Source organism: Pungitius pungitius, chromosome 4 (genome assembly GCF_949316345.1).
Source record: "Pungitius pungitius chromosome 4, fPunPun2.1, whole genome shotgun sequence".
NCBI lineage: Eukaryota > Metazoa > Chordata > Actinopteri > Perciformes > Gasterosteidae > Pungitius > Pungitius pungitius.
The window spans coordinates 12,101,489-12,116,642 of record NC_084903.1 but is presented as its reverse complement, the minus strand read 5'-3'; positions in this window follow the sequence as shown (position 1 = coordinate 12,116,642).

The window sequence follows — 15,154 nt, the reverse complement described above, 5'->3', positions numbered from 1 at the left end:
AGGAGACCAACACATTTGAACATCAATAGAAAAGCACTTGGCTCTTTAGAGGAAGGAAACGGAAAGAATTAAACACTTAGAGCATGACCACAGCATCATGTTCGAATAAATGGGAAGGATAAGTCAATTAAAAAGGAGCCGTTTCAGTTCATAAAGAATGGGGTAAACACTGGGCTAGAGGCAGAAAAATAATCAGAATCCCATTTTATACAGCTATGAACTTGTCAAGGGGATGTAGAGAAGACAAAAACCCAGAGATTATCTCAAAGACTGGTTTAAGAATAATTAAACTTGTATGGTTTTTGAAATAAATGAACTATCCACAGAAGTGCAGTCTCTATAGCTGGATTTGGCACAACGTCCTTTATCATAAACACAGAGTCGGAATATATATGTGTTATATATTGTTACATTACGTGCCCCTGCATAGTTTCAGTTACGTTACCACATGTGTGTATATATATATATATATATATATATATATATATATATAAACACTCGCTGTTAGATCGTTCTAAACACATCTACAGGATGCATTTTCCTTGATGTTAAAAATGAAATTATTGTTGCTTTATGAACATGACACTAATCCTTGTGAAAAAACATGTCAGTGCAAATGTAACAGCTGTATGAAACAAAGACACTAAATCTCACACAATGATTAATTGTCTTTTTTTTTTTGTCGGGATTTTGTTTCATATTGTAAGCAAACATTAGCTTCCGGCTCTTCTTTCTGGCAAGTAATACTGTCACATGCCAAATTCCCTTTACAGTGACAAAGGCAAGTATAAAAAGCCAACTGAGCATAGACAAGCTGGAAGATGTTCCCATTCATATTCAATATTTAAATTCCTATCCGTGTGTCGGTGTATATGCATGAGTGCTCGGTGATCGCAGCGTACCAATTCCGGCTTGAAGTACTGTAGATTGCTGGCTTTGACATTTTCCCCCATTGTGCATGGTGGTGCAGCAGGCAATAATTGAATATCAGGTGCATAAGCTGCTCTTTAATTTGACATGTGTGCTTGAGGCAATAAACACATGTGGTGCAGTGGGGCTGCATAATTGCAGAGGAATAAAATATCATATCAAGAGTGAGAGGATCATTGTATCAGGTACCCAAAGACAGCTCGTTTGATCATTACGGCGAGGCTAAAGAGGTTGGCTAATTAGTTGCCATTAAAACTCACCCTCTAATCAGGGCTCACTCTTGCATAAAAATTGTCCCTATCACACAGTAAGAAAAAAAATGTCCTTAACCCTTTCAGGCTGATCTCGGTGCTTTCAGCTATTAGCAAAGGGGACACAGAGACAACGACTTTTTCTGTATATTTGACAAGTTGGGGTACTATGCGCTTACACGGTTGCTGTACGTGATGTGTTGGCTTACCAGTGTGAGAGAAATAGATATATTCATACTTTCCCAAGTTCTTTAAATCATTAACCCAACGGTCACATATAGGTTGATGCACTTAGCAGGGGAGAAGACGGAGAAGAAGTAACACTGGGAACAGAGATAAAGAGGACACGGCAGCACGAGTGCATTATATCAGTTTAAGTGGGAATGACTTCTTCAGACAAGACCCCGGTGAGGGTCTCAGAAACCATGGGTGCCTCCTGCCATGACTTTCAAAGATCCCAGAGAGTGCTCCAGCGAGAGACCCATGCATTATTAGCTGACAACCCCATATAAATAATAAGGCACATAATGCCAAGTGTGAGTGCTTGTGTCTCCACAAGGACGATCAACAGGTGAACCTCTCGTTGCTGCATTTCCATTTTGTTCAACAAAGAGCCTGCCTGCGCGAATGACTTGTGTCTGAAAGCTTTGCCTGATCATTCTTTTATGTGCCACTTCGCGCAACGCACAACGTTCACAGGACCTCATGATAATAGGCTCGTCGGGACACAGAGAAAAAAAGGAGCGAGACGCTTGTCAGAGTGGATACATCCGCGGCTGACCCGAGGGAGATGGCTCAGTGCGCGACACATCAGTTACAGGACACCGAGTGACCCTCTCCCCCCTCCTTGCAGGCTAATGGTTGTCAAGTCAGGGAGCGCCTGGGCAAGGCCTGTTGTCATGTGAAAGCCATTAGAGGTCGCAAGCACACAGGACGGGTGGCCCGCTGATGGTGTGGGGGAGAGGTGAGACAAACGCAAGGGAAGAAAGGAAGCTTTCTACCTCCCGCCTGTGCTGTGCTGTCCTCAAGGACTTGTTAAAGCAAACTGAAGCAGAGTGGGAAATGGATGGAGATGTCTTACATTATAATTGTACTTTTGAGTAATAGGTTAGAACTTTTTATTCTGTAATGGACAGAAAAAGGGAAATTGTCTCATGTAATCCAAAATGTGTCAAATTGAAGCACTTTGAGTCCCACAAAATGTCCTCACAAATGGTCACAGATTGATATTGCTCACCAAATCCCAGTGAAAGTGTTTCAACTGTCATTAACATGCCCATTAGTGTTGTCTCCAATGGTTACCCTAATAGTACCTTTCTCAAACAATCCTTCCTCAATTCGCAGAAAGTCTGGTCATCTTTGAACTCGTTCACACTTTTTAAATTATTTTTTCATTGACGACTGATGTATTTCTAAAACTAAAACTTATTTCTCAAGACTTACACTTAAAACTGTGGAAGTGACAGCACTCTGAGTCACACTGTGGGTTTCTTAATTAGATTAATTCACAGGTAATTTGGTGAGGATTTAATGGATAGTTGAGCACCAATTCATATGTTTTTTTTTCCTTCTAATTTTTTCATTTATTATACTTTTGCTTGAGAGTCCCGTTGAACATTATTTTTTCTGTAAAATTGCTCAAAACACCAGCCTGATTTTCTCTTTTCAGCTCGAAACACATAAGGATAGGGGTTTTTGTTTCAAGTGTCAAACATGTCAGCAATTATCAATCTTGCATTCTATTTTTCAAGCCCGTTTCCCTTCAATTATGAGTGATAATTAGTATCTTTTACTGTCGCACAAATGTGGACGGAAGTACAATTCCTCATACAAAAAAAAGCAACAGTTATTAATAAAGTTTATCATTTCGCTTCTAATTCCTAATTATGTTGTAGTAATACTTTTGTACAAACACAACATGCAGCCTCTATATAAGCTTCAGATTCAGTTCATATGTGGATATTTTTCAGACTTTTGGACCATATGGTTTGCAGTATAGTTTAGTTCTTTGTTTTGATAATCCTTCTACAGAAAGACTTTACCTCGTTATGTGTGGAAAATCCTAATTCTGGATATTGTGGCTTGTGAGTTTAGAAGTTTTTGTAGAATGAACAATCATGTTTCTTCCTTTTGTTTGTATTTGTTGTGGAAATTCATTTTATTACTGATATTTAACTTTATCAGAGACGTATATTGAATTATTAAATATTTGCGTTTTGAAGTAGGCATTTCTTATACAGATATATTAATGAATGTATTAAAGTTATCACTCACATTGATTAACCCTTATCAGATCCCCCAAAACATGGATGAGCTGGTTAGTTGTCGCGGTGCAGTTCTGTCTACATTTGGTCAATTAGTTCTGTGTGAGGAGATTTGTGTGAGAACTGAGATGTGTACAGAAAGTGCATCTACACTTAGTGGTTAATGCGTACTTTAATAAGTTATTTTGCTGGTCGATGTCCGTGTACGCTTACCTATGTCACAGAAGATGGTCGTTTCAAAGTGTCGTATGATATTGCAGCTTTCATGGGTTCTTTTGAAGGATGCTACTGAGCTGCCTATGATAATTAGAGAGCTTTGACCTTCTCATTAGAGCCAGACGGCTGCTCGTTCTCCGTAGCCCCCCCCCCCCCCCCCTCTACCATCATGCAAGCCTGCCACAGGACAATCAGTATATCAAAGCAAAATATTTATTAAGGCCAAAATTAGAAAAACACACAGCTCAACCTTTGAATTTCACACCCCTAATATATGCAGAGTCAAATGAATCGTTGTGCTTAACCCCCCCCCCCCCCCCCCAAAACCCTTCCCCTCCTGCTCGCTTGTATCTTAAATTTTTCATTACAAATTTCCAGGGCTTCAAAGTAGCTTTGCATAGCTAATCTGTTTCTTCTCCTCTGACAAAGACAAAGACCTCAAATGATCCCTTTGTTTGGACCTGCTTTTCTCCCCTTGTCTCTTACATCTAAATGTCACAAACTGGATTAAAAACACTGGAACCCATCTGGCGAAGCTGCTGTGGAGAATCAGCAGCGAGTGGGGCACAGGGTGTTTTAAAAGCCCTTTAATTAATCTTCCCCATTGATTTTCTTTTGTGTCTGATGTACTGTATGAGTCATTCGCACCTTGATGTTCTCCAAGAAAGCATTTAACACTTGAGAGTATTCACTTCAACACTACAATAATGGCCTTGGTCTATGAGTGACTGAGTTGAATAAAAGTAAAGCGGGACACTTTTTTTTCCAGTAGCTGGACTCAGAAGTGGATTTTGTGCTAAATAGTGTGGTAAAATGTGTGTTGTCTGATTCATGTGAGGTGTCAGCAGGAAGATAAGGGCGTGAGTAAATTCCTATTCCTACTCCTGCTATTCATGTCCTGTTATGACTGGGAGATGTTTGAGGAGGAACATTGTTAAATGAGTGATTTGAATGTGTTTTTAATCAACGCTGCCATTAAATCATATCCTGTCACCAAACACTGTTTTATGAGCCACCAGGGGTGAAAGTGACATTTAGCCTCTTCTGGGTCCAAGCGCTCCGCTCGTCCAGATCTAATAACAATGGCGGAACCTGTTAATCTATTTACGATCACGTCCTACTTTAGTGATGCACCCTTGGCGGTCAAAAAGGGTTTAAGCTTAGTTTAGTCAATTTAGTAGTATAATCTGACACAGCCCCAGGCTGGCAACAGTACAGAAGTATTGTTATGATAAACAGCGGTGGCAGCAATGGGTTTTAGAAGTGTTCAGGGTTAGGGTTAAATTGTTTTCAATACAGGTGCACGTTGAGGGTCAGGCAGTCAGGTACATCACATGCGAGTGCCCAATCGTCAGAGTGCCATTATATGGCAGCTTTGTTGATTTGGGCTCCCGCTAGAATGACAGTTGAATGTCACTTGTTTTTTTAAACTCTATCTATCTCGATCTATTTAAACAACACGGGACACAGCACTGCGGCAAGTTAAAACCAAGTCTCTGTCTAACGGACTAACATGAACATATTTTTGCTAGCCTACCTGCTGCAAAATTACACCAAGACAAGTAGAGCTATTGTATCCAGTGTAATTTATCACTTACCACTATCTTGTTTTATTCACCACTGTGAGCCACAAACATGTTTTACTTGATCAATAAAAAGCTGATGAATTATTACATCATTTTAAAAGGGTGTTACCTTCACTCTGGGTTCTTCAGGTCAAAGCCTATTTTGGTTGGGTACTTAGCAGCAGAGGTGGGATCAAGTCACTGTTAGGCAAGTCACAAGCAAGTCTCAAGTCTTTGCCCTCGAGTCCCGAGTCAAGTCGAGTCAAAGACGAAGCAAGTCCCAAGTCGAGTCACAAGTCACAGCCAACAAGTCTCAAGTCGAGTCACAAGTCGTACCATTTTAGTTTCGAGTCATTTCGAGTCCTTTTATTATAGTGGGGACGGGGAACCCTGGGTGATGGTGCGCTGCCTCACAGACCTAGACTACGAAGGGAAGGGTAATGGTGGATCGACTGTGACTGTGTTATAGTACTGTAACGCTCACCCCAATGCTGCAGCGTAAATAAGGAGGCGATGACTGGCTTGCAACTCCGCTGCATTTATTTATATAAAACAACTCAACTTCGGTCACTTGGCCGTCACCACGCCGAACGAACACTTCCGCATACACGGCCCCCCAAAACTCGGGTTGTCTCGTGTAACTACAGCTGGTAACGGAGCATAACGTGAACACATGCAACATCTGCATAACTGATTAACTAATAACTTTAACTCAGCTCATTACACTACTTTAAAACGGACGTTGACATAATGTTGGCGAGGATTTCCATCGGAGTCTGAATCCGGGTTCAAAAATCCCGATTTTTGTAACCATGAACGAGCTGTCTCGTTGATACGGTCAAATGGACTGCAGTGATTGGATGTCGTGCAGGCAGCGCGCGCTCTCTGCATACAGGTGGCGCATATTTTTTTGACAGATGCAGATAAACAGCGCGGCGCGGTGGTGTGAAAATGTTTACCCCCAGTTTTCATGGGAAGTAGCAAGTCTTCTCGAGTCAAAGGGCTCGAGTCCAAGTCAAGTCACGAGTCATCGGTATTCAAGTCCAAGTCGAGTTGCAAGTCTTTGTACGTTTTGTCGAGTCGAGTCTCAAGTCATCAAATTCATGACTCGAGTCTGACTCGAGTCCAAGTCACATGACTCGAGTCCACACCTCTGCTTAGCAGTACCTGTAGCAGAGGGTCTTCATCTCGATGCAATACACAGTCCTGCTGGTGGGTTTTGTGTTATTCTGATAACTGACACTTAAGTCAACTTTGGGGAAACAGCAGATAATATTGATTGCTAGAGCAACACGTTAACAGGCTGACTGCTGTGTTTGAAGGCCATCACACAGGTTCACCCTCAATGAAACACATAGATGAGAGGAAATGAAGAGGACACATGTATAAACAGCCACGACAGACAGCAAATGACAGTTAAATGCGCCAAAAACTGAAGTGATTGTGTCTCATTTTAGTTGATAATACGGAAAGTGTGAAAAAGTGTAAAGTAGAAGTGTAATTAAGACACGATAAGAAAAACATTATCCAGCTTAATATCCTCTTTATTGCGGATACATGTGTTGATTGGAAATGACATGAGGTTAAAATCACTTAATGTATCTAATCAGGGCGTAACTGATTGACATAATGGAAAAGAGGCTATTTTGTGAGTTGTTTTGGACACTGAGTTAGTTGATGGATATAAGCGTGTAATCTTTATCCTTAGGTCCTAACAAGCTGCGGTGGTGTGACAGACACATGCCAGAGCAGACACACAACATACTGTGTGTGAGCGAACCACATAAACCAAGTCATCAGGCTCCTCACCACCTGCACAGTTTCCTCCCACGTAAAGAGCTGTATAAATTAATCACACACAGCCCTATGCACTTTGATGCAATTTATAATGCACATTAATGAGGGCTGACAGCTGTAACTAAAAGGCAGAATGATCACTTACAATTTAGACAAAATCACACAGCAATAACAAAAGTCATTTGCATGACTTTTTCTTTTCCTGTCATGCACTATTTTCATCTTTATCCAGCTTTGATTCCTGTGGTTTTATCAGAGGCCGAATGCCTGTGAAAAGACTAAATTATCTGCAAATTGATGCATCACTTAGGCTGTGTCTCACTTCAGAGTATGAGCTCTAATTGTACATTGTGTGAAGGTATGGCGTTCATTGATAAAAAGCCTTTTCTCCACACCTCATTTCAATCTCAATGTCTTATCAGTCGCTTTTGTTAAGTCGCTGCTAGTTGAGAGATATTCACAGGTTTAACATTCTACTAATTACCCTTTTTTTCCCTCGTTTTTTTTCATAAGCAAAACTTGTCGTTTGTTGTGTTAGAAATGACAATGCCATATCAAAGAAGATATACAATGTTACAACCCAACATTGTGTGCACATGAAAACATCATGAGGAAACCATTTGAGCTGACCTTCAGAGGTGCTAATTAAATTTCTGGCGTGTGGCGATGGTATAACTGATTTCATTCTTCATTATGGCCTGTAATGACATTTCTCAGCTGTCAGAAGCATTGCAGGGGGCTCGCTTGTGAGGTTTGGGATGAATTAACCATTATACAATCAGAGAAAGCTCAGAGTTGCTCATTCACCAACATGAATTGAATCTTTACAGCAAAAAACACATTTAGCAAAGCTTGCCAGATGTAATGCATTATGCTTTTTTTTCTAACAACAGGGCATATGACCTTCCCGACTCTAGAAAAACCCATATGTCTCTGCTCCAATAAAAGGCTTTAACGGGATACTAAAGAGTTAATTAAAATGTCAGTATGCGTGGGTCAGATGCAGTGCAGAATCTGGAGTGAAATATATACAGTAACACTACTTTGCTGGATCTGGGAGGCCATGCACAGAGAAAAAGCATGTCCTTCACTCTGATTTACACACTCATTCTTGTTGTAATAGCAATGGCATTTTAAATATCCCTTTGCTTAAATAGTTTAAGCAAAGCTACTACAGCCTGGAGTAAAAGACACAGGTCTTGTGTCACCACTAGTCACCTGGACATTAGAAGCCAAACAAACCTCCAAGTGCTCAAACACCGCAGGCCTCGGCAAGACGTTTGGTATGTTCAGTAAGTGTGTTTCATGTGCAAGGTTGTCTGCTGATGCAATATGAAACCTAATGCAGTAGAATCTGTATGCCTGCCAATCACATTCATTTAGACAATCCAATGTATATATATACTGTATATATATATATACTATACTACTATACTATATTATACTATATAGTCTTTTCTCTGAGGAGATTAGCAAATAAAAAGACATTTACTGTACATCTGAAATTGAGTAAAAAAGTAAAAAAGTAAAAGCTAAAAATAATATTCCTATTGCTTGAATTCATAATTAATTCTCAAATTAAACTAAGTGAAGACAAAAATTACAATTGTAAAATAAGAACAGGAATTATCCGTTTTTTCTAATCATTCTACTTTATCATCACGGGGGAGAGTAGGTAGATTGGACTGCAGGGTGGAGAGTAGGTAGATTGGACTGCAGGGTGGAGAGTAGGTAGAGTGGACTGCAGGGTGGAGAGTAGGTAGAGTGGACTGCAGGGTGGAGAGTAGGTAGAGTGGACTGCAGGGTGGAGAGTAGGTAGAGTGGACTGCAGGGTGGAGAGTAGGTAGAGTGGACTGCAGGGTGGAGAGTAGGTAGAGTGGACTGCAGGGTGGAGAGTAGGTAGATTGGACTGCAGGGTGGAGAGTAGGTAGATTGGACTGCAGGGTGGAGAGTAGGTAGAGTGGACTGCAGGGTGGAGAGTAGGTAGAGTGGACTGCAGGGTGGAGAGTAGGTAGAGTGGACTGCAGGGTGGAGAGTAGGTAGAGTGGACTGCAGGGTGGAGAGTAGGTAGAGTGGACTGCAGGGTGGAGAGTAGGTAGATTGGACTGCAGGGTGGAGAGTAGGTAGATTGGACTGCAGGGTGGAGAGTAGGTAGATTGGACTGCAGGGTGGAGAGTAGGTAGTTATTTTGGGTGTTGGTATGTCTTCTTATTTTGATAATCCATATGATCTGATCCCAGATATGCTAAGGTATTCTTTTCTAATGCTCATTTTCATTAGTATGTTTTAAATAATTCTGTTTCAGATGACATCACACACCAAGACATTCTGGCAGCGGTACCTCTATTTGGAGAGACACACGCGTATACTCTAACAGCACTGGTGGAAATTCATTGAGAATGGGAGGGGGCTTCTGGGGGGACCTCATGTCCTTCTAAATACTACTCCATATGAGGCCAACCAAGTGAACCACTAGTGTCTTTGTTAAATATTTATCCCCTGTCAATAATAAATGCTCATTATTTGAACCTGAAGAGTGCTGTGATTCCAAATTTAATGTGCTTCTAATGCATGGGGCAATAAGGCACGCCTAATAGCTGGGCTGCATGATGAAAGGTATGCATGCAGCCATGCCCATTCTTTTTCAGTCAAACAGGTGAAAAGAATCCGTGTTTCAAATGAAAAATTTACAACCGTTGTCCAGACATTTTTGAAGAACATCTGAGGTTTTGTATTCTGTGACTGTACATGATTTTGAAAAGAGAAAAGAGAAAAGAAGCTTGTTATCTCTGGTGCTTTAATTTGAGTCTTCTCTGAAGCATGAGACTTTTGGGGAGATACTTTCCTTGTACTGCCACAGCACAATCAACCAGCCGCACACAAAATAATGACACATGAGCCAATTTAGGTGTTAAGATATAGTGAGGGCATGAATACACAAATATACAATAAATATGCAAACAACAAGAACAAGATCTAGTACCCAAGGGCTGGGGGCTCACATGATAATACAAGTATTGTCCTGCAGCGATGGAGCACACTCAACCAGCAGCGCTATCAATTAACTCCAAGAGGAAGTCAGTGCATCAACAATCCTTTGCCCCTATCTTAAAACTTTAAAGAATTTTTAAATACATAATAATTTCCTTCTTTGATGTCAGGCATTTTTCATTGTTTGTTGTTATTATGATCTGCACTATGAACAACTGAGAATTACCCCAGCTGTTACAAATGTCTGAGAGTGTGTGTGTGTGTGTGTGTGTGTGTTCTCGTATGGCTCAAGGACCTGTCTGTGATGTAAACACAGGGAGGGTAAACACACAGGCAGCTTGTACTCTCCATTGTTATTATCCTGTTTGTATAATTAGCCTTATAAATTGCTCACATCAAAGGCGCTGTCCCCTGAAATTCTTCCATGCTTCTGCTAAAGTGAAGGGGGGCGGGGGGGGGGGGGTGATCTGGTCCCCCTCCCATCGAGAGATGTTGAGCTTCTGCTCAGCATCCGCAGATTAAGCAGGGGAATGTCACCAAAGGAGTTATGTCTGATGGCGATCCCGTACTTTCACTTGTCGCTGTTTTTGTGATGCTATTTTGGTACGTTATTAAACTGCCAGAATAGGCTACATACACTATGAGTGAAGATGGCACAACACGTTGTCTGACCACGTCAGACGTAAAGGAAAAGTGTCTCTATTCGAGCAGCTGCACCTTCTTCTGTTGGAGGGTCCCACCTTGGAGGCGTTCATAATGTAGCACTTGTCTTCACACCCGAAATGTCAGGTAGCTTGATGATGAAAGAAAAGAAGAAGTAGACGTTCTCTAAACTCCTCTGTGTAGAGCTGGCTAATCATTGCTTTATGTGGTTGTGATTGTTTGATTGTCGGATTTGGAAGACTACAAGAAATGATTGCGATTCTAACGTTAGAAAGTTAGATTTGCAATTAGGTATTCTTTTGAACAGTAGCTACTCACCTATCAAACATCTACTTCAGATGAAGCATAATGATGCCTTAAACTTAGTCATGTCAGCAACAGTTTGTAAAGAATATCATTTAACGAGCTGATTATACTCAAGCAAAAATCACTGCTTGCAGCTCTGTATAAAATAAATTGTCAACACACATCCCCAAAGGAAGAAACCTGTTTTCTTGTCGGCGTCCACCCTGGTGACTCGGTGACATTGTGAATATTGCAGCGCCTTCGTATTAACTCCTCCCTCTTGATTAAAATATCTACGGTACATTTGATGACCTTTGTGACCTGTAGTAAGTGTGCGGATGGGAAAGTGCAGGCGTACAACACGATGTGCTGAATCTGCTGCACTCTGAGACGCTGGTGTGAACAATAATGTCTTGGCAGCTGGAAGTGATGAGAGACAGAAAGTGTCAGAGGAGATTTGCACAAATTTGATTGACAGCACCAAAGCTGCCTCTGCCATCAATTTAATGGTAATTATTATTTAATGTATATTACTTAAAAGCATATGCAAAATTAAGATTTAGTCACAAAAACACATTTTATATGGTATTTAAAGAATAATATGCATAATATATTGCTTGTTAATATTCATGGCAAAGAAGTTCAAGCATTTCTTGTCTTGATCTAGTCCTCTGCTGAAAGCGTTGACTCTCATGATCTCAATTAATAACTAAGAAAGTAAGAAAAGGAGGAAGCAGCACAAAACTGGAAGCTTTTTACACAGAGGAGAAAAACCTGCCAAAGGGAATATATCTCAGATTCAGATTCACTTATGTGTAAGAACAAGAGACTGGCCTTCTTTGGGGTACAATTCAAGAAAGCACACTGAAAAATAAATATTTTCTCCTGATAGATTTTTAAAAATTGATATTTGTTTGGAAAAATATTGAATGTAATATATCACAACATAAGCTTTTGAAGTTTTTTAAATTCAAAAAGGTAGTCCAGGTTCATTTAGGTCAAATGATAGTTAGCAAACTTGAGGTTTAGTAAGAGTTCCTCAGCCTGTATTCATTTTTTGAGAATTATAATCTCCTAACATTACTTCTTATGGAAGAGTTAGTATTTTGTATGTCATTTGGACCCACAATGATTTTTTATTTAGGCCCAATAGCTGTTGTTGAATATAGAGGCTCTCAATGGAAGCTACTGAAGAAAAGTTGTGCAGAATATGGATATGACCGACAGGACACCACATGGCACATCACTTGTCATAAAAATGCATGACACATCTAAATTGACATAAGTGGCGTAACCTGACAAGCATTTATCAAGCTGAATGAATGAGTTTTTACTAACCTGAAAAGATTGGTATCCACAACTGTTTTCACCTACAAACACAGCCTGTGTGTGATTCATTAAAAATGTCTCACAGTGGTCTTACAGAGATGCATGGAGCCGACCCCCCCCCCCCCCCCCCCCGGCCCCCATGTGGCATGTTTACAGAGAGCTAAAGTAACACGTAGTTTGCTTCAAATTAATTTTCCTGCAATTCAACAATAATATAATCACATACACAAATGAACAAAGTCAATGTGTCACCCACATTTCAGTATTCGGAGAGACAAGGAAATCCTGTCCTTATGTCTGTGTGCTATTAGCACCGAGATTCGGATGGACACAGAGATGAGGCTTTGACAGCCTGTCATCACCCTCACTGAAACCGAGTGTTAATACAATTAAATTATGAATGAGTGTATGAATATTATATCAGTACGGTAGGGCTATCAGGGAATTCAGTGTTGCTTTTTCAAAATCAACAATTCTACTATTTTAGTCACTTGTGTTCATCTTCATCAACGGCTAAAACAGTGCAAAGGAATTCCAAAATGTCTGAATAATGTGAGTCGATGTGTTATCGGCCCATCCAGTAGAAGAGTTCCCCCTGACAGCCACAAGGACAAGGAGAAAACCAGTTTAGAAGAGGACAAGGACAAAGGTTAAAAGATCAAATAAATCTGCTTAGTTTATTCTCTGGCAAAGCCCTGAGGGAGAGAGACCATGAACTGACAGCCCCTGTGTAATTCTTGACAGAGGAAAACTTTGTATACAGACAGTCTCAGCAACATGTTATTAAAAAGAGGAGCATGGCCGTGGAAAATAAATAAATAAAGAAAAAATACTGATTAAATTTTAAGCAGCTGGCGGGCCGATAGTTTGCCCGAGGCGTATTTGTCAGTTTCAAAGGGTGTTTTTATTAATTTTGTATTTTGCATTTTGTTAGTGGAAAGAGCTAACTCCACCGGGAGCGCCAAAAGCTATAGCCAGCAGATACTATAGCAGGGAGAACGGAGACGCAGAGCATGCCAAGCAGATCCTGCACACTTAGAGATAGAAATCACCAGCATAACCCACAGACCCCCCACCCTCTACCCACACAGCACACCAAAAACACACAGGCATGCTCACATAGAAGTAATGTATGCACTATGTACACAAGTACAACGCTCAATGTAAACTGCACTGCATTTTCATTGTACGTACACTTCTTTTACTAGTTAGCTTGTTTGGTTTGCATCGCATTGTATAGATTTACCTCTTATTTTAACTGCTGTTTAGTTCCCTGTCGTTTAAATCATCAACCAGTGAGGATGCTGACTTTTTGCCTTGGAGCTGTAGGCTCTAGCCTCAGTATTTTATTGCATCTCTGCAGTGCTGATTTATGATTCATGGTATCCAGATCATTTATTTAGCTCGGGGACACAACTGACCTTTTAGGTACCTAAAGTGGATTTTTTCATTCTAGTAATTTCCTCATTAACCCCGAACTCAAAAGAAAGCTGGTTACTTTTTATTGTCCCCACTGATCAGTTGATGTGGTAGTCCACACATGGAAGTTTTGACATGAAGCAGGGTTAGCTTAACACTTTGATGTATGATAAATATAATGTAGGTTTTTGCATGTTGTATGTTTTGTGCGATTTTGTTAAACACATGAACAGTCTAGACAGAATGAGTTTCCCACTCGTTGATGTACTCACCTGAAACCACTGAAAGTAACCTTTTGGTTGTACTGGACAGTGACGCTGATAGAGCAGCCAGCAGCGGACATTTATAGCTTAATTGGGTTGGCGTCTGAAATTGGTAATTATATGTATAATATATCATAACAATTGAACTTCATTCTAGAGTTGTTACTTCAAACTCTGCTTTGAAAGCGATACATCCATATTTCCATTTTTGCTAACTGGTCTGTGAGGTGATGGCAGGAGAAAGGTTGCCCAGAAGCCACATCCTCCGTCTCCTTGTTGGTGATCTTGAAGCCAGATGGGATATATGATCCCTCCAGTGTGTTCCGGGTCAAACCTGAGGTCTCTGCCCAGTTGGATGCGCCCGGAGCACTTTCACAGGGAGGCCGTCATAACATTTGTCTTTCAGGTAGACACCCTGTTATATCTTTTTTATATTTACCTGTACTTTGGTATCAATTGTGTTAGTCAGCCTTAGTCACATTTACTACAGTATTAAGGTGAAGTGTTTTTTTTTACAGAAATGTAAATACACATGCCAATGAAAACCCATTTTGCCATATATGAAGATGCTGTGCAAATATTCATTCTACAGTACGTGCAAAATGTTCTGAAGAATCATTGTAGTACGAATGGAGAATTCCAAAACTTTGATAACAGAAACTTGGAATTTCACAAACTCCAGGCAAGCTGATAATAAACAACATTGACACTGAGCAGAAACCGCTGCCCTCAGGCTATAATTTGCAGAGGTTTTACGTGCTGTTGGCTGACAACCAATGAAAGAGTGAAGACAAAGCTTAATGTGTGTGTTTGTGTGTGTCTGCAGGTGTTCACAATTCACAACATTATACTTGACAATTTTACAGAAAATTGTCGGCATTTGGGCCAAACCCACCAGCAGCTTTAATCATCTTAAAAAAAGAAATGTCCGTTGAGGTATTTGATGGCTATTAGCTAAGTTTGTTGAATCTTCAAAATCACCTTTCATTTCAAAATACTCATAAAGCATTTGTGTCAGAGCAGTCAGACGGAGCAGTTTGAAGTATATGCTACTTTGTTGTGTAAAGGTGAAGGAGTTAATTAGGTGATGGGAAGGTGACTGATGCTATGTATACAGCATACAACCGGGAGAGAAGCCAAGTGAGGTGCTAATCATGCCCTCCACCCCCTTATTCCTACAT